We start from the raw sequence: 25128 nt of genomic DNA, 5'->3' as shown, positions 1-25128 counted from the left end.
CCTTTTTGATAGCAGCCCTCGAAGTGCAGATCTGTTTACTTTCATCATCATCCTCCTCCTCCTCAAGAATTTTCCGTTGAACAGCTTCGTAGATGAACTCGTCCAATATACAAGTGGCTTTGTGAACAACTTCTCTCATGTGTTTGAGTAGGAATTTCAAGCGTGGATCACTGATTTGCATATCCTCTGTAGAACTGGCCATTGCATATGCGCCCTGGAGTGTTATACAGAGGTTATCCCGCTCTTGGTCAACACCCCAGTCAGATCCGAATTTGATCATCCAAGAGGAGTTCAGTTTATTGAGCAACGCCTGAAGCAAAGGGGATACCACCACATCTTCTGTTGTTGCCATATCTTAGTTGCCTTGAAATTTGGTGGATGAAGAAAATGAAGATTACCGGCTGCTGGTTGCTTTTGAGACGATAAGTATGCAGTTGAAAATTGAAAGGATTACCCCTTTAATTTTAAGGTTCATATTAATCTCACACAACAATACAATTCATTCCTCGAAGTTTCCCTTTGTTTAACAATTAAAGAATCCCCAATCGTTGAATTGTCAAAGCAAGATCAAAACTATGACTTGTTAGTTTTGCAATATAGTTACTGTCTGAAAAGTAAAAGTTAAGAAGTAACATTAGTCCAAAATCAAGCCCAAGGCTAAAAGCAAAATATAAGAAGTTAAATTTGCTTTTAAGTCTTTACTTTTTGATATTTGACAGTCATTATTGGGCAACAACTTTCCATTATAATGAGAAAGATTGGGCTGCTCAAAGGCCCACCATGTGCTGTTGATACTGATAGATTGAATTTCGGTGAGCTTCTTCCTTTCACACCACACATTTCCTGAATTCCTGATAGACAATCAAACCGTATGGAACCTAGAATTACATACCCAGATGAATTTTTCCAAGTGTACACACTAGTTAAAGCACATTAATAGTGGGAATTAATGACCATGTGAGACTGTGTAAACCCAACTCTACTATTTTTTTTAGAAAGAAGAAATAGGTGGTCAATTAATGACCATGTGACTCTGATACCTTCACATGCTTCACAAGCTCCGAGTCATATATTTATTTTTTTCAATGTCCAATGGTACGACATATATGGCTAGCTTCACCTTTACATCTAAGGCTTGATTCTCACCCTCGCTGGAATGTTCATGACTGGATTGATTGTTGGTTCTCCATTGATACACCTAATTCTACTGGGCCTAATCTATCTAAATGTGTCATTATCGTTTGGGTGATTTGGAAGAATATATGTAAATTGGTAATGGAGGGTTGTACTTTTGATCCATATTGGATTTTACTTACCATTCAAGCTTCTTTGCAAGATTTGGATATGCTAACAGATCAAAGACCTCCACGTCCATTGCACCTATCCCAGTCAAAGTTGGAGCAAACCCCCTAGCGGTTGGCTTAAGGTAAATTTTGGTGGTAAGGGGTGTTTATGGGTCAGGTTGGGTCGGTTTGAGTCGTTTTCTTCAACTGATCCGATATAGTCAGTTTACTTATTGACTAAACTGAAATCGACTGACCCTAAATCAAAACTAACCCAAACATGAAGGGTTGATTTATCGGTTTAGTCGACTTTTATATATATTTTACTAAAATATCTATTTATATTTAATTTTATTTTTTTAGTTTTTATGCAAAATCAGAATATATATTGAAATCAATTAGTTTTTTATACAAAACTGATTTTTTTGTTAATATATATTTAAATTTATACAAAACTGAATTAAATATCGTACCATTGTATTATATTTGTATTGGCTTTACGTTTTAGTTTTTGTCATAAATAACCAATTTTTTTCAAAGTTCAAACAAAACATAAATAAAATATATCAACATTTAACATATAGGGTAAGGGACTAATTAATAATTACTTAAACATATAAGATCAGTTCGGTTCGGTTTGGCTTCAGTTTTAATGTATGAAAACTGAAACCGAACTAAATTGTCAGTTTATTTTCTCATACAAACTGAAACTGACCGGTGGTTTTGAAAAACTGACCAACTCAAGTTGGGTCGGGCCAGTTTGGTCATTTTGGCATTTAATGTGAACACCCTAGGTGCCTCTTCAACTCATAAGTCCGTAGTAGATCAAATATCTCATAATGATAGCACATCAGAAAATCAGATATCTCAGAAGGTAAATTAACTTCCAATTTTCGGCCCCATCTAGTTTAAGTTGTTCTCTCTTGCGTCTTGTGTGAGGGATTGGTGTCCTGGATCCTATTTTGTGTGGCTGCAATTATTTTCTCTTTATTTGCAGGTTTGGAGCGCCCAAGTATCAGCTGTCCATCTCTGCATCTCCATGTGCCATCATTGGTATCAAAGCGAGGTTAATTGAGTATTTGGTATAGTTGTGCCACATTGAATTGCATCCCATCTTTTAAGCTTTAGAAAGGGAGAGGAGAGAGAAAACAACCCAGTTGGACGGTTTCCTCCTATCCCCATTGAAACTCTATTCAACAATCTCTCTACAACTGCATAGCCACTGAATCCATTGTTCTTCTTCTTGGAGTAATCAGAAGAGCTTGATCTGTGTTTCTATAAACACCAATGCCTACTTCATGCAAGAAGCCCTTGTTTAACAATTTCCTCGCAAAGTCCATTCGAGCCGCAGACCACAACTTCTTCCGCCCTCTTTTTTCATTCAAGAACCGACGTTGACTTCAATCCAACTAGGGCTATCTGCAATGCCATCATTCACATGCATTCGGTTCCAATCATTTAATCACTGCAAAAAAAAACATATATTGGTGATTTGCTTCGGCCAAGGATACAACCAAGGTTTAAAATATCGTAATGTATCAGTCGTATCGGCTGATACGTACCGTTCCGATAAGAACCCAATACACAAAACGTGTATAAATCATCTGTTTCATTTTTTTTTGTATGTATCGGCCGATACAGGCCCGTATCGGGCTATTTTGGATATGTATCAGTCAATACAAACCCGAAACAGGTTGATACAAACCTAATCATTTCAGTTCCCCTTCTTCCATTAATTTGGTTAATTTCTATTTAATACCAAATCTCTTTCATTAATGTAGTTTCTTACTCCTATATTTATGTCTAACTTCTCCTTCATTAATTATTTCTATATTTAAAGAAGATTTAAATTCAAATTTTAATTTTAGTGCCTAATTCCAATTCGATTAATTAATGATCTTCTCTCTCATTAATTCCGTTTGCTTAGTATAAAAACTACAAATGTTAACAATAGCAAGACTTAAACCTTGGTCACTAGATTTTAAGGCCCATAACTTCGCCACTAAGCCACTACGATTTATTTGTTACAATTATATACATTTTTAGTTTTAAGTAAATTTCATCATTTCCTAGTGGTGCTTATTAATAAATGCTGAAATTAATTATTAAAATTTATATACTTATAAATATTAAGATAAATTATATTGATTATTTGAAAATTGATGTATATACATTCACATTTTAGTTTTTTTTTTCTTTTATCACATTGTAGTTATTCCATCACTTTTCAACGTTTATTAATTATATATTGATATGTTACATTTTATATAAACATTAAATTATGGCTTTTTACATTTAAATGACTTATTTACAATCATATAAAACTTGTAAGTATTGTTACTGATATATTTTTTTGATTTATTTGAATTTCCTATCATATTTATGCGTATCTTGATTTTTCGTCCATATCCATGCGTATCTAAAACGTATCTCGATACATTTCTTAAAATTGTCTTTCCGATACACCTTGCGTTTCTGATACTTTGAACCTTGGAGGCTTGGATACAACTACAACTCATTCACAAATCTGAATTTTAGGTAAAGAAACCCTAAGTAAATCTGGGTTTTTGATCCTATACACATCTAATAGTAAGATTTAGTCATCCTGGAGATTTGATTGCTGGAAATCAGCTCTAAATCCAAATCGGGTCAAACCCTACCCAAAGCTGAGAGCTAGTCAATACATGTCTGCTATCGGCCAGCACTTCGAGTAAGTCGATTAGAAGGAGCAATGGGAGTTGGATAGATTAAATTTGCTTGTTGGTGACAATATTTAAGATGAATTGAATAACTTGAGCAGCAGAGAATCAATTAGCAATTTTTTTGAGCATAAACAGCTAAGTGCTCTCTTCATTTACTTTGTTTTTTTATATAGCCTCCGAACTTGAACAACAGCCTCGTAAATACAACCATTTGCTATCTTCATTTACTTTTGCAATACTCTTTTCCATGTTTGCTACTGCCTTGTCCCACGAGCTTAGCAATACTAAGAAATTGAATGGCACCAATTATGCTCTTTGCAAATGTAGGATATTAGGAGGATATTAGAAGAAGAGAATGTTGATTATATATTAGATATGTCTGTTCTTACTAAACCTACTAATGATGATGCATTAACTATAATTTGTGAATATCAAAAATGGGAAAAGGACGATCTCGGACCAAGTTGGGACCATGTTTGCGGACTTCTCCCCTTTTGGGATTGCAGGCCAATTTCAGACCAAGCTGGATTTGGCTATTAAGGTTGGCAGCTATTGCAGACATTGGCCAAGTCATTCTTTTGCTGGCACTTAGGTGGAGTGATGGATGTACTGTGGGCATCATGTGCATGAGGCCAGGCTGGGGAGTCAGATCTTCAAGATGGATGCAGTCGTTCATAGTCAGACTGGGCCCTATGACTGTCTGCATGGCGCCTTTTGGGGTCCTCAATGTGAGGATCAATGATAGTAGGTGCTTGTGTGGCAAGGCGAACGGCTTGGTGCGTGAGCTTGTTTCCCTAACATCCTTATCATGGCTAGGTTGCAGTCAACTTTTTGCTGCATGGCTTGGAATTGCATGATGTCGACTACAACTTGATGCTGGGGCTCTCGAGGTGGAGAGCTGCGAAGCGAGCGGGATCCCCAAGATGGGGAACCGACTCCAAAGCGGTCGTATGTGTTTTTGGGCATGGTTGCTTCAAGTGCATGGAAGGGTGTTAGGGAAATGACTTTTTGTACATTTCCCGTAGATGACGCCAATCTAATGTTGTTCGATCCGATGTGTTTCAAACCGAGGACACAATCAGATAATCTTGCCAACTAGACAAGGCCGAGGTGGAAGGACGAAGCTACGCATTGAGATCTGCAACCAAGAGAAAGGTCAACGGCTCGAGGAGTTAATGCCTGGAAGGTACTCCGACGCTCAAGTCAATTGGGAAGAGAAAGAGGTGGCCGGGATGAGCAAGTTAAAATAATGTTGGTCCAGGCCGAAGAGATAGCGCAGAGATATTCAAAGAGTGCTCCTCCAAAAATCCCTTACCTCAAGCAAGGAATACCTATTTATAGTTGGGTGTTTGTGTTCCGGATGGATAGGGCATCCGGGGTTGTCCAGATGAGGTCATCTACTGAGGTTAAAAAATTAGCATAGAAAACTCTAAACCCATTTGGAAGACAAGTTAGCATAGAAAACTTACCTACTTTACTAGGCTTTAAGGCTGAAATAAAGAGGAAGGAATCCCAATCTTCAACCTTAATGGTTACTCCCAAACCAAATTATACTTCTTAAATGACTGAAAAGCCTAAGGGAAAAAATTTCAAAAATAATAATAGAAAGAAATTCAATAAAAAGTTTAAATTTTCAAAAGGATTCAAGAAGACTAAAGGAAAACATTACTTTTGTTGTGGAAAACAAGGCTACACAAAATATAATTGCCCTGAATGCAAGAAGAGCAAGTTAAATAATGAAAAGAACAAAACTAAAAAGATGTCGTTTGTGTAGTCTCTGAATATTATTTTACTGATTCCAATTTTTTTTATTGGTGCATAGATTCTGGCTCCTCTAAGCACTTTTGCAAAACTAAAGAGATGTTGTTGGAATTGAAGGAAATGAAGACAAAAGAACACAAATTTTTATGGGAAACAACACCTACACTGATGTACTTGGAACTAGAAAAGTAAAGATCCCCATAAATAAAAACAGGAATTTAATCCTTATTGATGTATTGTATGCACCTAATTTTAGGAGAAATTTATTATCTATACCTCTTTTAGATGAAAAAGGTTTTGATGTACATTTTAGGGAAAGAAAAGTGACCATTGGGAAGCATGGTAGAGTGTTAAAGTTTGGGAATAATTCTGATGGATTTTAACGTTTGACTGTTAATAAAGTAAATGCTCATTCTAGTTATGTTGATTGTGTTTATCATGTGGATGAAAATGCATATATATGGCACATGAAACTTTGCCACGTAAATAAGGATAAAATGATGAGAGTGAGCTCTAGTGGATTAATTCCCAAAATTGAAATAAATTTCAAATACTATGAACCATGCCTTGGTAGAAAAATGACTAGACTCCCTTTTAAGAAAAGAAAGAAATTAGAGGAATTATTAGTAATAATACACTCTGATGTATGTGGCCCTTTGAATGCTAAAACACATAGGGGTATGGAATACTTTGTGACCTTTATAGATGATTTCTCTAGATTTGATGTTGTGTACTTGGTCAAGAGAAAATTAGAAGCATTAGAAAAAATTAAAGAATAAAAAACACTTGTAGAGACCTGTTAGGAAGAAATTAAGATAAAAACTCTTAGGAGTGATAGATTTGGAGAATATATCTCCTACCTATTCAATGACTTTTGTACACAAAATGGAATCATACACCAACTAACCATGTCCTTCACACCACAACAATATGGAGTGACTGAATGGAGAAATAGAACTTTGTTGGATATGGTGAGATCAATATTATCTCACTCAAATCTAGGAACACACTTTTAGGGAGAAACCTTAGATATTGTTGTATATATTCTAAACAAAGTTCCAACTAAAATTAATAGCTTAACACCCAATGAAATATGGACTAGTAGAAAACTAGATCTAACTGATATCAAAATTTGGGGGGTTAGTGCAAATGTAAGAGTGCCAAGTCAGCAAGGAAGCAAGTTAGATAACAAGAGTCTTAGCTGTACATTCATAGGGTATAGTGAAAATAGCAAAGGGTATAGATTTATAAATCACAAATCTGATGGAACAATTGAATTAATAAAAAGTAGAGATGTTATGTTTCTAGAAGACCAAATTGAGGATAATAAAGAACTACCTAGCCTATTTGAAATAAACAAAGGAATTATAGAATTTGAAAATGCACATGAAAGATTGGTATCATCTAATAATGACACCCTAGGAAGAATTCAAAGAGAAAGATTTCCTTTATCAAGATTAAAAGACTATTATACCTACTTGAATGAGGAATCTATTGATGATCCAATTGATTTTGAAGATGCTATGGAAGCACCTGATAAGGAAAAGTGGTGTGAAGCCATAAAAGAAAAGTTAGACTCAATAAACAAAAATCGGGTTTGGGAATTAGTTGATTTTCCCAAAAATAGGAAGCCCATAGGGTGTAAATGGACACTAAAAAGAAAATTCAATGTTAATGAGTCTATAGAAAAGTATAAGGCAAGGCTATTGCCAAAACGGTACACCCAAGTGGAAGGAATTGATTATGTAGAAACTTATTCTCCAATTGCCAAGTTACCTCTATTAGAATTCTAATGTCCTTAGTTGCTTTTTTGAACTTAGAATTATGCCAACTAAATGTTAAAATAGCTTTCCTTAAGGGAAAGCTGAATGAAGAAATATACATGACTCAACCCATAAGCTATGTAATAGAGGGACAAGAAAGCAAAGTTTATAAATTAAAGAAATCATTGTATGATTTAAAACATTTCTCTAGGATGTGGTACCATACTTTTCATGAAGCAATCTCTAAACTTGGATTTGTTCCTAGTAAATTTGATCATTGTGTTACTCTTTGAATAGTGAAAGTAGTTTTGTTGCTCTTTCATTTTATGTAGATGATCTTCTTTTTGCTAGAAATGATGTGTCTATGACTAATGAAATAAAGATTGGTTAAAAACCAACTTTGAAATGAAAGACATGGGTAATGCTAGCTATGTGCTTGGAATTGTAATAGAAAGAGATAGGAGAACTAAAACCTTAACTCTTTCACAAGAGCATTACCTAGAGAAAATCGTAAGGAAATTTAATATGAAAGATTGTAATGGAGTTGAAACTGCAATTTGTAAAGGAACCAAACTATGTAGAGATATGACTCCCACTAATGGTGAAGAAATGGGGAAAATGAAGTATAGACCCTATGCTCAACCCATTGGTAGCTTGATGTATTCAATGCTATGCATGAGACCAAATATTTCATATGCAGTTGGTTTTGCAAGCAGATAACATAGTAACCTAAGTAAAACACATTAGAAAATTGTTAAAAGAATATTTAGGTATTTGCAATTGACAAAACACTTCAAATTAACCTATCATGCAAATGACTTAGATTTACTACGTCTCTACGATGTTGACTTTGCAGGAGACCCAGATGATAGAAAATCCACAACTGGGTACCTATTCCTATTAGGAGGATGTCCTGTCTCATGGACAAGCAAAAAAACAAAGTTGCGTAGCTAAATTCACCATAGAAGTTGATTTTATCGCATGTAGCTTCGTGGCATCTGAAGCAATTTGGATTAAGAGATTCTTGGAAGAACTTTGAATTCCTGATGTGCTAGTAGAAATTGTGAAGATCTTCAATGATAACCAAGCTGTTATCAAAACAATTGAAAATGGTGAGATCGGTCCTAAAGGGAAACACATAGATCTCAAATACCAGTATTTATATGATGTCTGCCAACGGAATGAGATCTTAGTAGAATACGTGCCTACCAAACAAATGATTTCTGATCCATTAACTAAACCCGTTGCAATAATAGATTATGTAAGGCACATGAAATCAATGGGATTAGTTGGCACTTATTCATATCGGGCCTAATTGGCCAAGTGGGAGATGTGCTAAAGTGGACATAGGCCCTCGTTTGATCGTCAACATGTCTGAATATCCATTGGCCATGTGACAAGCCATTGGTTGATGGATGATGTCTTTTCATGGTTATCTCTATGCAACACTTTCACACACAATCATTCACTTTTTTTTCTTAAATTATTATCTATTTATTTATTTTATATAAAAATAAATCTATTTGATTGTTTACTTGAAAATTTTTTATTTATAGAGATACCAATACTATTGGATTACTTTGGATCCTAGTTTTAGTCCTTATTGGGTCAGTGGATATCCATTTGACTTGGTCTAGGTTGGATGACCAAGTGATTAGATCATTGGCTAATGCGACACTTGTCACAATCTGGAAAGGCCTTGACTTGGTCTTCTCCCCAAACGTTCAAGTTGATTAAGTTACCTCCTTAAAACAAGAAAGTGAAGTTGGGTTGATAATACTTTGAATATCAGTGTATGGTTTCCCATACACTTGGGTCTATGATAACTAACTGGCTACATGGCAGTCCTGCAAGAATTTCCAAATCACTTGGTTTATTATATACAACTAGGAATAAGAACAGAGTAGCTTACTCTGTCCCGATTAGTCTCCAAGGGTCTATTTGGTTCATAGTTGAAATTAGAATTAAAGTTCATTAGAATCAGAATGGTCTATTTCTTTGACCTGTTTGGTTCAGAGGATAATTGAATTGGAATCAAAATGGTCTATTCTTTCAGTCTGTTTGGTTCAAATGAACCAGAATCATCTAGAATGGATTCTCATTCCCAAAGGAGGGAGAGGAGATTGCCATTCCCTCAAATGGGAGAATGCCATTCTGCCAGAAATGAAAATGATACTCCAATTCTGTTGAACCAAATGGTTGAAATCAGAATGGACCACTCCAATTCCAGAGCCCTATTCTTGTCAACCAAACAGACCCTAAGACTATCAATGCAAATCTTAATAAGGTGCTCATTTTTTATTACCAGGCCTTGATCTTTTTTGGCATTTTTTTAAAGCTAAAAGAAAATTTTCATTAAACAAGACCACAACCCCAGAAAAAGAGTTTACAAAGAAAAAAAAAAGTCTTAAGAACAAAGAGCAACATAAAAAAAAAAATGCCAAAAACTAAGGCTCGGGGGCAACAAAATTAGTCTGAATTGCTATCTGCTTGAACAGCAAATGTATAGCAGAGCATTCCATGTGTCCATTCACATCAACATACACAATGTAGCCAAAGTTGGACCCTGTTTCAATTGGAAAGAGTCAATAATCCTACATTTATCCATAGAACAGAATATATATATACATACGTAGGAGTGTTAAAAAAATTAAAATAAAAGTAGAAATTGGTGGATACATAAATAAATCTAGTTCTGTTTATAGGAGTAAGGCATTATTAGTACGTAGGAGTGTTAAAAAAATTAAAGTAAAAGTAGAAATTGGTGGATACATAAATAAATCTAGTTCTGTTTATAGGAGTAAGGCATTATTAGTATTGGAATGTTGCATATGGATTGATTGGTCCGGGGGGAACTAGGGAAAATTATCAAAACCAAGGGGCTTGACGGCTTGTACACGTCCATATATAGGACAAACACACAAGTTGGACACCACAACTGTTCTGGGCAAATTCCTTTATATAAGTCTCTTGCCACTTCTTTCCACTTTTATCTCTTTTCAATGTATGACACCACCCACTCACATGTGCATTTCAACAATTTGGTGCATTTAGGTTCACTATATCATCCAATCAATTCCCTAGAAATTAAAGAGAAGAAGAACAATATAATCAAAATCCAATGGCTCTAAGGGTAGAGATCTGGCCATTCTTTTGAATGCTTCCTTCAGCTGGATTCTCAGAGAACTAAACATAGTTGCAGATAACTTGGCAAAATCTAGTGTAGTAAAAACTGAATTGTACTAGATGAACACAGTGCCCTGCTTTTGTTTTTGGCACTCTCCTCATCTGATGTAAATTCTTTTTTTTTTCTAATTTGATTATTCTAAAATGCTAGTTAGAAAACAGATAAAGAATATAATCAACTTTGGGGCTTAGGGCTTCTTGTTCTAAAGAAGCTAGAGCTTTATAATCTGGGAAAATTCTAAAGAATGTAGAATTTAATTGGACTTTTTTTTCAATAACGGAAACTCATATTATTAATAAACAAAACTTACTTACAGCACTTCTGGGGAAAGATAAAATGACTTAACTCTCCCCAAGAGAACAAGAAAGAAGAAATTAAAAAGTAGCTCAGAACATTTGTTCCTTTCCCACCCCTTTCTTCACCAAAGTAAAAAGCATTTGCAGTTCTCTTAACCCAATGAGGAAATTAACGGAGCTTTAGTTCTTGATTTATTGCAATTTAAATTATACAAAAGAGTGTAGTGTGTAGATAGGTTTGGATGTAGTAGGCACGTTAGCTAATCACAATGAGTGAGCACATAAAAGCTGTGTGACATATGCACCTTTCATCCAAACGTTTTTGGCTCTGGGGGTGTCAATTGGACTGGATTTGGTCCAATCCGATCCAGTCCAATGTGAAACCATTACAAATGGTCCTGGTCCAATCTAATCGAATGAATATTTGGACCATTTTGGACTGGTCCAGAGACTGTCTAATCTGTTCAAATTCTTATTAATTTAGATTGGCTTCAACTCAAACCTGATCCATTGACACCTATGCTCTTCTCTTCTATCAATGGACCAGATATTGATTCAATCCAATATAAATTCATTATGGACAGACCAGGTCCAATCCAATATATCATATTAGTCCGTCCAGTCCATTCAAATTCGATATGTCTTATTAGTCCATCCAATGCATCCAATGGATTTTAATTTAAACGGAATTCAATCCAAAATCGGTCCATTGATACTCCTACTTATATCCATTAAATAAAAATTATCCATTATTTTATTATTTTTATCAAAATAATTAAAAATAAAAAAAACAAAACCTAAACGTATTGGGAATTGGAATCATTTACGTTATCCGACCTCAACTTATAAATTATTGGTTGTTAATTGTAATGTTTACTAAAGATCCATTGTGCGCGTAGACCCCAAAACCTTGACTTTGGGGTAATAGACCAAGTTTGACTTTCTTAATAATTTAAGTGAACCTGATAATGCTGCAATCTTATCCCTTGTAGCACCAGACCAGATGAATTTCAGATTGTTCATTAAATATTTCCTGGATCCATGTTGGATCCTTGTTCTATATTACATTTTTGACATGGATTGAATCCTTAATTTCATCAGGAGCATTTTTTTCTGTTTTTATCGGATCAAGCCCAATTATGTGAAACTAATCGATACGTTTGTCGGCTTAAAATATAGAGGAGTAAAGAAGAAAAAGAAAACCAAATTATGATTAGCTGTAGTTGCACTATCAAACCAACCTCCATTATTATTACTATAAATTGGTCACTTGTGTTACCCAATAAAAAAAATAGTAAACAATGTGAACCCCATAAGGCTAATTCGTTTATTGGTTTAAAATATAGAGCAAAGAAGAAAAATAAAACCCAATTGTCATTAGTTGTTGAGTTATCAAATCATCATCCATTATTATTACCATAAATTGGTCACATCTTGGATTGTCCAACCCAACAACTAATACAGTAAACGATGTAAACCCCAGAAGACTCCCATATGTTTAGTGGTTTAAAATATAGGGGAAAGAAGAAAAATAAAATTCAATAGGTATGGATATGGAGCATTCATTCTTAAGAAGAGAGTTTTTATCAATTAAAGGTGAAGTCCTAATTGAAATTTGATTTGGAGCTCTTAATTTGATTTAGAGCTCTTTTTCCTTGTCTCCTAGAAACTAATTTGACCCAATTGTTATGGGGGTTGATTTCCATCAGTCCTCTACTATGTTTTTGCAAGAAAAACATCAGAGAATATTAGGCTTACATACTCAGTTAGATTTAAATAAATTTGAGATTGGTTTTGCTGAATTAATTTCTCGTCCACATTGCATCATCTTCAATTGGAGGCCAATTTTGAGATTGATATTGGGTGTGAATTATCATTTTTGGAGCTACATATTGTGGTCTCCATACCGAGTATAATCAGTTTTCAATTTAGTTTCAAATCTAGTCTAATTCAGTGTAAGATCGACTTTGGAATTTCAGATTTTAGAATTATTAGGAAATCGGTTCCTACGTGGAGTTGGAAAAATTTCAAATTCAACCAACCACTAAACCTAATTCAGCCTTGTCTATTTTGATTTTTAACCCTTCCAACACTAGTTTTCTGCAAACATGGCAAATGATCAAGGAACCCTTTCCACAGCCACCATTATTGGGGTTATAGCACTAAATGGAATTAGATTGTTGTCCACGTCCCTGACCACATCCTCGGCCATTATTTATTTTATTGAGAGCCAATGTTGTTTTTGGTTTTCACATTGGCCAACTGAGCAGCAGGAAATATAGTGGAATCAAATACAGGTTGTGGAGAAAAGTTTCTCTTGCAATTTTTTCCTCTTTACACATTTTCTATTAAACTTAGAAGGGTAAATACTAAAAGCTCAGCTTTTCCATTGCAAACCCAAGTAGAAGGGAAAATACTAAAAGCTCTGCCTCTTCACACAATCTAGTTATCCATAAAATATGCATAACTTTCTTTAGTATAGAGAAAAAAGAAAGAATAACGGTTCAGCGCAGGGTCAGAGGCCCAAAGTACAGTTTGGATAAATGTCAGTCCGGAATTGATATCAATTTATGGGCGGACAAATGATGTATGAAGTGGGGGTTTTTGACATTTTGACTGTTTAAAGCTCTACAGTGAAATTCAGAAATCTGTATTGAGCCTGTTACTTTTCTGAAAAAAAAAATCGAGAATCAAAAAATCCAATAGAAGATTGTTAATATAGAAATCTGAAGTACATTTTTTCTTGCTTTTTATCATTTCATTTTAAAACAGGGGAGGATGAACTATATGGAGTTTTAAGTGGGTAATCCGGTGGGTTAGGCGGTGTAGAGTCCCCAAGTAGGCGATTCCCAGAGTGACATCTTGATTAGGCCGGATGCGAGAGCTTTGATTTGGTGAGGAAATCATTGGTAAAGAGAACAAGGGTTTTCACCTTGGCAAAGAGGAGGCTGATTAACTGCTGCCGTTCATGCTTAGTTTATGAAAAATTTTAGAAACAAAACTGCAGATGCAGAACTAGTCCAATCCACAATCCACCAGAGGTCAAAGGAGATGAGGAGGAGAAAAATAAATAGAAGAAGAAAGAAGGAGAGAGAGATGGGGAAACAGTTTCTTTGCTCTCTGGTTCGGTGTTCGTTGGAGAATATGAACAGTAGATCACCTCCACAATGAACAGAACAGAAAAGAGCGATTAAACGGTAGTTTTGGTCATTACAAATGTTTAACGGCCTAGTCAGACTGCAGACAGCTATGGTTAGTGGTCAGTAACGGGACATAATGGAAGGTGAGTTTTAGATAATAAAAATTCTCTGACAAAGGTTATTTAGAGATTTTGAAAAGTCAAGGTGAGATTAAGAGAAATGAAAAAAGTGGAGGGGAGTTTTTAGACAATAACCCTTGGCAAAACGGAAAACCCACCCATTCAAGTATAGAAACTCAACGTTTTTAAAACTAAATTGGACTGGGAGGGACTGGTTCCCAGATTGATGGCCCGACTGTTCAAACCGAATAGATGACTTGTTTTGACAAAAAAATGAAAAATAATTAAAAAAAGTAAAAAAGCCCAAAAAACTGTTATCTGGGTCAATGGTTTGACGGTCTGATCACCTGGGTTAGTGGTTTATTGATCAAATCAACGGTTTTTGGCTAAAAAGCGGTTCTGGAGTGAAACGGAATCAAGGTTCAAAGTATTGACATATATCGGTCGATACATATCATTCTGGGACCCCTTCGATACGCCCCTATAATGGGTGTATCGGGGGTCTGACCGGTTCAAGGGATGGAGGAGACCTAAACTGCCCCCTTGAACAGGTTTCAGAAAAAAATAAAAAAACTAAAAAAATAGTATCGATTTGCCCGATATGCCCATACCAACGTATTGGGCGTATCGATATATTTTGAACCTTGAATGAAACTGGTCAGGTAACTGATTCCCGGTTTTTCCATTCCAATCATCTGGTCTGATCCAGTTTTGAAAACATTATAAGAAAAAAAATCTGCAACTTAAGTATTTGTATAGATTACAAAGTTTATATTTTTCCCTAACCCAAATAAAACCTCAAATCCCAGCCCTTAATTAATGAAGCCAAATTAACCTCGTCTCCTTCTCAATCCATTATTCTTCCTTGCACCTCTTTGATAATGTCCTTTATTGTATTTCTATTCTATAATGGTCTGAGATGCCTTTCCCTCTCTTTTCTCCCACTTTTTTTTTGTTTTGCAACTTCACCCCTTTTTATCCCCAAAGTACTGATTGCGGGATTTGATATCACGTCAACGTTGGAGCAAACCAGCTGACATATTTTGATGGTATATTGGTGGCCCTTTATTTGAATACTAATTCTGGTTTTTCCTCATCTGAATCTCTTGGATTTTTATAAACTTGATTTTGCTTGGAAAGCTTAATCTTTGTATTCAGTTTACTCTATATTCGTACTTGGTAGCTTATGTGCTTTTTATGTACCAATGATCATATGAATATCTTGATGTCCTCTCTACAAGTATTGATGCATAATTTGATAAGTTCGTCTTTGACAACGAACTGAATATCTATTTCCATACCTATGTGGAGTGATTTATGCTCTTGCATTTAAGCAATATTTGTGAAAAATAATTTTTGTATCTATATCATTTGAGAAAATTATCTTTGCAAGATTCTCTTTGTACATTTGCTAAATTTGGATACATCATATGTGATAAAGTGCTTACATCTTTAATAGACCCTGTATCAATTTGTTTAATTAATTGTGTCATATCATGAACTGAATATCTTGTATAGATAATAGCACCTAATTGGCTGGATTGTTGGAAGATGCAATGAGTTATGGCACCATACAACTCTACTTATTTTTTGTCTTATCTCTTTAGTATAGTCTATTATATTGAAGTATGGCAAAATAATGGTCAAATTAGGGTTTAGTGGACTACCCGCTCACAAACTTAAAAGGATTAGTCTGAATTAAATACTTAAAGGAGCTTCTTTGTCTAAACAGACTGAATAATCTTTAGATCGCCTGTTTACTTAGAATTGAAGGGTGGAAATAGTCCCATGAATTTCTATCGGGCTATTTCTTCATAAGACGGTCCTCATGTGTGAAAATTTTTATACCAAATAGCTTACATCCAGTTTGCACTAAGTGATTCTTCTCCAAATAGAGGATATATTGCATTTAGAAGGATAAATGACTAAGAAAAATAGTTAGATTACATGTGTGCCAGGACATTGGAAATGCAAATATGTTTACAGGATATAAGTGGGTCTTATCTTCACTTGAAAGAAAAATGGATATATGCACGACGTACCTTCCTCTTTTATTTGCATCTCCTCTGCAACTCTAGCCATCTCGAAAATCAGTTGGAATGTTTTAGAGAGGTCGTTCAGCTCATTCGCAACGCCCCACTTCAACCCAAAATCGTTCAACACATTAGAGTCCTATTTGTCAACCAACGCCTGAACCAGGGGAGAAACCACTACGTCTGCTCCTGTCGCCATACTTTTTTTGCCTTGTAAAACGGAAGAACAAAAGGAAATAAGATTGGGAAATGGGAAGAAGCAGCTGAGTGAGGAAACTATGGCGATGTAAGCGTATTGCTACTGAATTTACAAATTCTACAAAACTTATTCAACTGCCCAGTACCCGCCTGCAAAAGGTTTATTATCTCTGATAATAGACCAAGATTGACTTTCTTAATAATGCCCAGCCTGAAGCTTCATAATAAGACCCAGCTCATTAAAAAGCTCGGGTTGGGTTGGGTCCACCCAAGTTGCACCACAGTAAACAACATGGTATGGGAAGAGTTTTGACCAATCAAAACCCAATCATGAATTTTGATAAATAATAGTAGAACATCAAACTTTTTCAGATATCGTATCTTTTCCATATAATAGTCCAACCATCAGTCTTATCATGGTTTTCAAAGCTAGACCAGACTGGAGGGTTGGATCAAAAAAACTGGGAACTGGTTATTTTATTGGTTCTGTTTTCTCAAAAATCAGATTTCTCCCCAAAACTATTGATTTTGGTCAGCGAACCACTGAATCGGGTGATTAACCGTTCGAAGGTTTTAACCGTTTTTTATTTTTTAAAATTTTTTTATTTTTTTGTTAGAACAGACTGAACGTTCAAATTGAACGATCAGACCATTCCAACTGATAACCAAACCCCTGACTGATTCGATCACCGGTTAGTTTTTAAAAACCACGAATCTTACATCCATATATCGTAGCTTAACCTGTATCACTTCACAGCCATTGGGTGGCATTTGAATCCAAGCACTGAAGGGAATATGATTCAGCCATGCTGCGTCAAGTCCATATTATTGGCAGTTAACGGTGGTGGCAATGAAGAACATCAAATATATATTATGGTGTCATATGAGGGTTCTTATTCTTTTGTTTTAAAACAAAACCTTTAAAAATAATATTAAGACCTAATGAGACAAATGTTATTTTTATCAAGTTAATCGGTGTGATATAAAAAGAGATGAGACATGTATTCTCTCGTCTCTACTTGCTATAGCCATCTTAAGATGTGTATCTTTTTTTAAAAAATGAAAAAACAAAAATTTACAAAATTATAATTTGTAGCTTCATGAGGGGGCTGAAAAGGAGAAAAGGAAAAAAAGACCTGGGTTCGGGGCATTCCTCTCTCTCTAGATATAGATATAGATATATATAGTATAAATTATAATATTAAATGCCAACCAATTGGTTGGTGAGGTCTCCTGTTAATCGTAGTGGAGATTAGGGATTGAATCCCGCCTACACTTAAGTTCGGGGATGAACTACCCTTTCTCCCATTGATTAACCCTTCAAAAGAAATAATATATATAATATAAATTACAATTGACGAAGGTGAATGTGTTTTCTCGACCAATAAAGTCTATTGGCTGAAAGAAGAAGCTGCAATATTGGAAAAACTGAAAAAGGATATTAAGATTGACCTACATGGAAGACCTATTTTATAGCCCACATAAACCAATTGTGCCATGTCAATATACACTCGACCAGGAATCAATTTATAGTTGTTCTTTTCTTTATGTTTAATTTTCTTAATTAATAATTTTGTCTTGATTAATAATTGGGTTGGTTTGTGTTGTTTGTTTGTTCCAAACCAATTCATGCCCAAATTGATTATTTTATTTATAACATATAAAAGTTTTCTACTTTTCTTGTTATTTCTATTACATTTTATGTATAAATTTTTAAAAGATAAATTTGGTGGAAAATATATAAGGTAATTTTGGTTAAAATCAATTGATTTATAATATATAAATAACTTCCTATTACTGTCATTTTTATAAGATTATATTGTAGAAAATCCAATTCTAAATTGTTATTTACATAATTAATTGTATAAGTCAGTATAGTCATGTCTAATTGGGTCAGTTCCAATTATATCAATTATTAATCAATACAGTTTTAGGTTTATGGTTTTGTCTCGAGTAATAATCAATTCAGGATTGGTAGGCTGTCTCAAAGACCCTGACAGCCCTAAACTTTTCTTGATATGATATTCCTCTTCATTCTTTCTAAAGCGTGGTTTTCAAAACCGAACCGGATTGGATGGTTAGACCAGAAAAATCAGAACCATTTTTTCGCCAAAATTGGATTTTTCTCCAAAACTGTTGATTTTGATTAGCAAACAGATGACCTGGGCAGTTAACTATTCGAACCGTTCGACTCGTTCAATCCGGGAACCGGACCCCTGACTGGTTCATTCTCTGGGTCGGTTTTAAAGACCTTGTTCTAAAGTAATTAAGGTCTTGTTTGGTTCATGGGAATAGGGGTATGGAATCGGAATTGGAATGGGCTATTCCAATTCCAACTGTTTAATTGAGTGGAATCGGAATCCCATTCTCATTCTTGGAGGAATGGCATTCCCCATTTGAGGGAATGGCCTAAACTTTGGGACCTAGGCATAGATCTATCTCGAGGACCAAAAATTTAAGGCAATTCGTCTAAAATTGCAAACTGGGCTGGTCTACTCCAATTTGCACCCATATGGATGGGTCTATGGCCACCAATTAGATGGAAAAATAGTTTTCTTTTTGCGTTAGTTTAGATTTTTATTATATTTCCATTATAAATAAAAATGACTTTTATTATCACATTTATCTTTGTTTAATATGCTGAAATATATAATACTAGAGATGTGTCCAAATGTTTTTTATAATTTTTTATATTTGTAATAATTTTTGTCTATATATTCTTTTTTTTTTTGTTATTTAACTATGACAATGTGGATTGACCAATTTGACCTAAAGCATTGGTTAAACCATTGACCCACCACTTGAATAAGAAAGTGGTTTCATTTCTAGGTCAATTTTAAATTTTATATTTCATTTTCATTATTAATAAAAATATTTCCATTTAATCATACTTAATTTTGTCTAACATGATTTTGAAGACGTGCCTAAATTTTTTGTATGTTTATATTTATATATTTTTTTAAACCTTTGTTATTTAATTATGATACCTTTGCTTAACATATTTGGCCCAAATAGTTTAATTATGTACCTGCCACATGGACCAAAGGACAGTTTGGTTTTTATGCTGGGTTTAAACACATGTTTTGTATTGTTAAAATTATTAGGTATAGACTTATTAATAGAATTGGTGAAAAACAAAAATACTTAAAATAAAATTTCTATTGAAGGAAAATAATAATTAACACCTTAATGAGAGAGAGAATTAAACAAAGTAAAAAATAATAATTTAAATTACAATTTCTACCTTCACACTAACTAAATTCAAAATTCAAAAGTAAAACGAGGTTATGATGCTTGTGAATTATCAATCATGTCTGAAACACCGATTTTTACATATAAGTTGAACTGTATCGGCGTCTGAAACAAAATATAAACAGTCATTTCTTCTCTTTATTTTAGCAATCATAGATGAAACACATTATTGATAGTGGGTAAGTCTAATGAGTTACTCTTGGTTTATTTGTGCAACACAACATAAACAATCATTTCTACTTGTCCCCCTTAACTTATGATTCAAGGTTTTTAAAACCGATTCGGAGAACGAACTGGTCAGGGGTTTGGTTTCCAGGTCAAACGGTCTAATCGTTTAAATCGAACGAACAGCCTATTTTGACAAAAAATTAAAAAATTAAAAGCAATTAAAATCGTTCGAACGGTTAACCATCCAGGTCAGCGGTTTGCTGACCAAAATCAATAGTTTTGAGGAAAACGGAACCGATTACCTGACCGGTTCCCAGTTTTTCTAGTCCGACCGTCCGGTCTGGTCCGATTTTGAAAATCATGCATGACTATTACAGTTTTTATTTAATGACCTCATCAAGATGTCATATTTAATTTAATTGAAGCCAAATAAAGTTATATAATTTCTTCAATTACAATAACAAAATGTAAAAAAAAAAAAAAAAAACAGAATGACCATCTCCCAACAATACATCAATAATACTAAATCCAACTCTTAGATGACTATAAATAAAGTATATTTATATTATTATAAAGCCGATACTTACGTTTTGGTGCAGGCTATAAAAGTTAAATTTGATAATTAATTTTTATTTTTATTTTTTACTTGCACAAGTGTATAGCACCTGCCCCTAGTGGACATAAAAAATACATCTATATTTATATTAGGAAGAAAAGGGAGAAGCAAGTGGTCCTCTCACCATAAAGCTTAGGGGTGCAACTTGGGTGAGTTCTGGTTGGGATTTTATAAAAATTTGAATGGGTCCAGCTCAAAGGCATAAGCCGGAAGTAGTGTAAAATAACCCCTAATAGAGCTCACATGGACCTCCTCTTCTCATTTCTCACACATGTGATTATTTATTTTTAAATAAATTATTAAAAATATAAAAAGACAAATTAAAAACTTTTATGGGTCTTTATTTATCTCTCATGAAATATTTACTTTCTCGGATAAGATCATTCTTAAATCTCTCTCTCCCCACCCCCCTAAATCCCTCCTCCATTAAATCCCTCCTTTCAGTTTAAATTCCTCTTAATACCTTTTGGTTCTCTCTACTAAAGTATGAGTATAAGTTAGGTGGATTGGATTAGGTTAAAAATCAGCCCTAATATGAACCCTAACTTTACCCACAACTAATGTCAAACCCCAAATTTACCATCCAAATTATTTATTTATTTATTTATTTTGGTTCATTAATTGGCTACATCCCCATACCTAAGAGCCCCCAACCTTGATGGCAATGGGATTGGATTAAGGGGAAGGGGAGAATTAAGAGTGTAGAGTTGACCAGTCGTATAAGGAAGTTAAAGGCAAGAGAGAAGATTGGGGTATTTAATGGTAAATTAAGGAGAGGAATAGAGTTTCGGGCCTTTCCGCCAATACTAAGAATTTATTGACCAAACAATAGATAGTGGTGGAATGGAATGGAATGGAATAGAGTTTCGGCCATTCCACTGGTGTTGTGTGCATCAAACCATTGGGAATTATTCTTTATAAAAAATAAATTTATAAAGTGTAAAGACAACATATTCATGGCAAGGTGATAATTGACCAGTTGGTAAAATTTCTTGCTAGTTGTAACGAAGATTGGAATAAAATTCCACCTACACTAGAATTGGGGGATGGACTAATCTTATATATCTGATATGCCTGATACCTAATAATACTGTGTCATTAATATAGACCCAATAAAGGCTTAAGAAAAGAATATAGACCTAATAATATATTTATGTCGCAATCGTTTTTTTTTCTGTTGTAAAACATTTATGCAGCAATTTGTATATACACACACAAAGATGTATAATGTATTTCCATGTTAGGGTTCGACTATGGTATGAAAAAGACGATATTTGAATAATTTCAGAGCAATCAACTATAATCATAAACATGGTAGTCAATCAAGTGTTATTTATCAAAATTCATGGATAAGTTTTAATTGGTCAAAACTTTTTGCATACCATGTCTTTCCCACATCATAGATTTTCCATCTATATTAATAGATAACCAGTCAATCCTTAATCGATTCTTATTTCTGAATAGGCATCGCCAAAAATGAGAAGTCATGGAATGAAACCAGCGTAAGAACTACTACGAAACGGCAGAAAACTAAACAAAATGATTTCTTGCATCCTATATATAGCTTCGGAACGATTCAATATATGAATACTTAAAATGAGTTGGAACAAATGAGAAACAAGGATTTCAGATGGGGAAGAAGAGAATCAAGAACATCAACAAATGAGAAACAAGGATTTCTTGTAATGCCGCTGTTCTTTGTTCCTCCATCCTTGTCTTATTGGTTGAATAGGTTGAATAACTTTAGCACATGGGCTGTTCAAAAGAAAAGAGAAACAAAGGGTTTGGACAGTGTTGAAGTCGCACATGTTTTGACTTTTGAGATGAGTGGTAGAAAGGATCATCCATTGTCAAGGGTATGGCTACAATCAATCGTTCAATTGTCAAAGCAACATCAATTATTACCGACATATCAAATAAATAATAAATAAATAAATCAAAGGAAACAATGAAGATCCCGATAATGTTATTTTAATAAGAGGGAAGAAGAAATAAAACTGAAATAACCTAAGGCTCCGTTCGGTTTGTAGTCAGAATTAGATTGAAATCAGAATGTTGTATCCTCTCCACCTGCTTGGTTCAATAGGAATCAGAAAAATTTGTTGGAATGGATTCTCATTTTTAAGAGAGGGAAGGAAATGGCCATTCTCTTATATGGGGAATGTTATATATTCCATTAGAAATAAGAATTGGATTCCAATTTCACTCAATCAGGAATCAGAATGGATTATTCTGAATCTAATACCAAACCTTTGTTCCCATAAACCAAACAGACCCTCAATGTCAATGGACTATTTGTATTTGATAGATGATTGTCATTATAAACAGGAACTTTTTCTTTGTTTATGGGAAAAAATTTAAAAAAAAATAAATGAAAGGATACATGTGATATGGCATGATTTTAACCTCTTAAAGTAACTATACAATCAGTCTTCCTCTTCCATATGTATTGCTGTAGATCAACCTTGAATTAGAGTGGATGAAGTAATGTTAAAGGGAGGAGCATAATAATACATTGAAGGCCCTGGTTTGATACATTGTAATAGTGGATTTCTCCTCATAAATATAGGCAATCGTTGAATTGTCAATGTATTTGACTACTTCTTTATGGGGATGTTTGGAATTGTGGCTATTTTTCAAAAAAACAGTGATCACGTTGGATTCACATAGGCATTTCAATAAACACCCATGTATCTTATTGTTTGGTTCAGCCAGTTATTAAAAAATTGGGTGATTATTTTCCCTAACGATTGACTTATGTGTATCCTATGTGGTGCTTATTTGTCAGCACATAAATAAAAAATGGTGATGAAAACCACCTTACCAAATAACATAGTTGCTCACTACCTACATGGAAGAAACGTTATTTTATGAAAAATGAGTCTTGAAAACATGAACATTTTTTCTTAAAAATCGATCTCAAAAAACGTCCATATTTCCAAACACCATGTATGTTAGCCACCTAGCTACTTCCCTAGCGGATTTCTTCTCATAATCATTATTAAAATGTTCAATGGCACATATGGCATTATCAAGATGAAAGAAAAAAAATGCTAAAACAACCTAAAATTCTGGACAATTGATGATAAATGCACCTACCGAGCCTTTTAACTTTCTGGACCCAAAGAGCAGAAGACCAATCTAATGAAATGTCCAAATACACCTAACCCCCCACCCACCCCAACTCCCAAAAACAAAGGCTCAGTTGGTAAGGTCTGGCAACGACCATGGAGTTAAACTTGGGCAGTTCGGTCATGTTCGTTTGTCAGCATTTGGTAAGGATAAATTGGCCAACTGGTAGGTAAATTGTCCACAATCTCTAGTAGGAGTGAGCATGGCCGAGTTGGTTCAGTTCTATAGAAGAACCTGCAACTTACCCTGTAGAGGTCGATTTTAAGGTCAGTTCTGGTCTTCGTGGTTCCTGGGTCTACCTATGGAATCAGTACTTTCTTTACTCTCCACCTTTACAAAAAAAACATGTTCTTCATAAATTTGATTTTTAATAAATATAATATATAGTTTAAAATTTATATTATTTTTATTGATTAAATTGGATAACTTAATATGTAGATTATCATTATATGGTTAAAAACTTATTAAATTTAAATTTTGTAAATATTACCTTTTACACTACTTGTTATATACATTCAAATATTAAAATGAAAATAGATGATCAAATCACTTAAATAATTCAATTGTAAACAAATTGTCTTTCTAACCATGAATGTTTAAGTTCAAATCTTCACACCCCCAAAAGTATTATGAGGTTTATTTTAAGTCAAGTTCGGTTCCAAGGCAAGTTCCAATAAGGTCAGTTCCATCAAGGCCAACCAAGGTTGATTCATCGTGTTGGTTTGGGTAGGGTAAACCCCTAGACCTTGGAATTGGCCTGGGTGGGGGTCGGTTCAAGGCCAATTCGAAGTCAATTCCATTCAATTCTGGGTAGAATCTACCCATTTTCTCACCCCTAATCTCTACTTCTCTTTTTATTTAGGTATCTTATATAAGTTATAATGCACAAAGACACTGGAATCTCACTTAAAGATAAACTAACGGAGGGGGCCCTGTGTTGCAAGGGCTCGCTCATAAACTCAGGCTCTAGCTCGATTTGAATTAGAGACTTGAGCTGAAGCTCGAGCTCGGCTCGAGTCAAAAGCTTCGAAGTTCAGTCTAGGCTACCTTTGATTGCAAGTCTCTGAAGCAGCCGAGGTGTCGAGCTAAGGTTCTGAGTTGAGGCCTCCCTCAAATGCTGAGGTGCCAAATCGAGGTCTCCCTCAACTGTTGAAGTGTCAAGTTGAGGTTTTCCTAGCAAGCGAGGTGTCGAGCTAAGGTCTCCCTTAGTTGACAAGGTGTTAAGCTGAGATCTCCATCAGTTGTCAAGGTGCTGAACTGAGATCTTCCTCAGTGATCGAGGTGCCAAGCTGATGTCTCCCTTAGTGGTTGAGGTGTCGTCTAGCTCAAGCTAAAATCGAATTAGAGACTTGAGCTTGAGCTCAGAAGTTCGAGCTCGACTCGAACTCAACTACCTTAGATTGTAGGTCCCCTAGCAGTCGAGATGCAGAGTTGAGGTCTCCCTCAGTTGGAGAGTGAGCGACATTCTTGTAATTTTT

The 25128-nt window shown here is 34.7% G+C and overlaps 1 protein-coding gene across 1 annotated transcript in view; it reads right to left on the bottom strand.

The window, feature by feature from the left end:
* LOC104607443 (putative disease resistance protein RGA4) overlaps window positions 1–835 on the bottom strand; it is a 33013-nt gene extending 32178 nt beyond the window's left edge. The window contains exon 1 of the transcript XR_016085224.1: window positions 2–835. The gene's annotated coding sequence lies outside the window, so the exon portion shown is untranslated. The remainder of the gene's footprint in view (window position 1) is intronic.
* Between the last annotated feature and the right edge of the window lie 24293 nt (window positions 836–25128).

Source organism: Nelumbo nucifera, chromosome 4, assembly GCF_055504915.1.
Source record: "Nelumbo nucifera cultivar China Antique chromosome 4, China Antique-T2T, whole genome shotgun sequence".
Taxonomy (NCBI): domain Eukaryota; kingdom Viridiplantae; phylum Streptophyta; class Magnoliopsida; order Proteales; family Nelumbonaceae; genus Nelumbo; species Nelumbo nucifera.
This window is presented reverse-complemented; position numbering and strand designations above follow the sequence as displayed.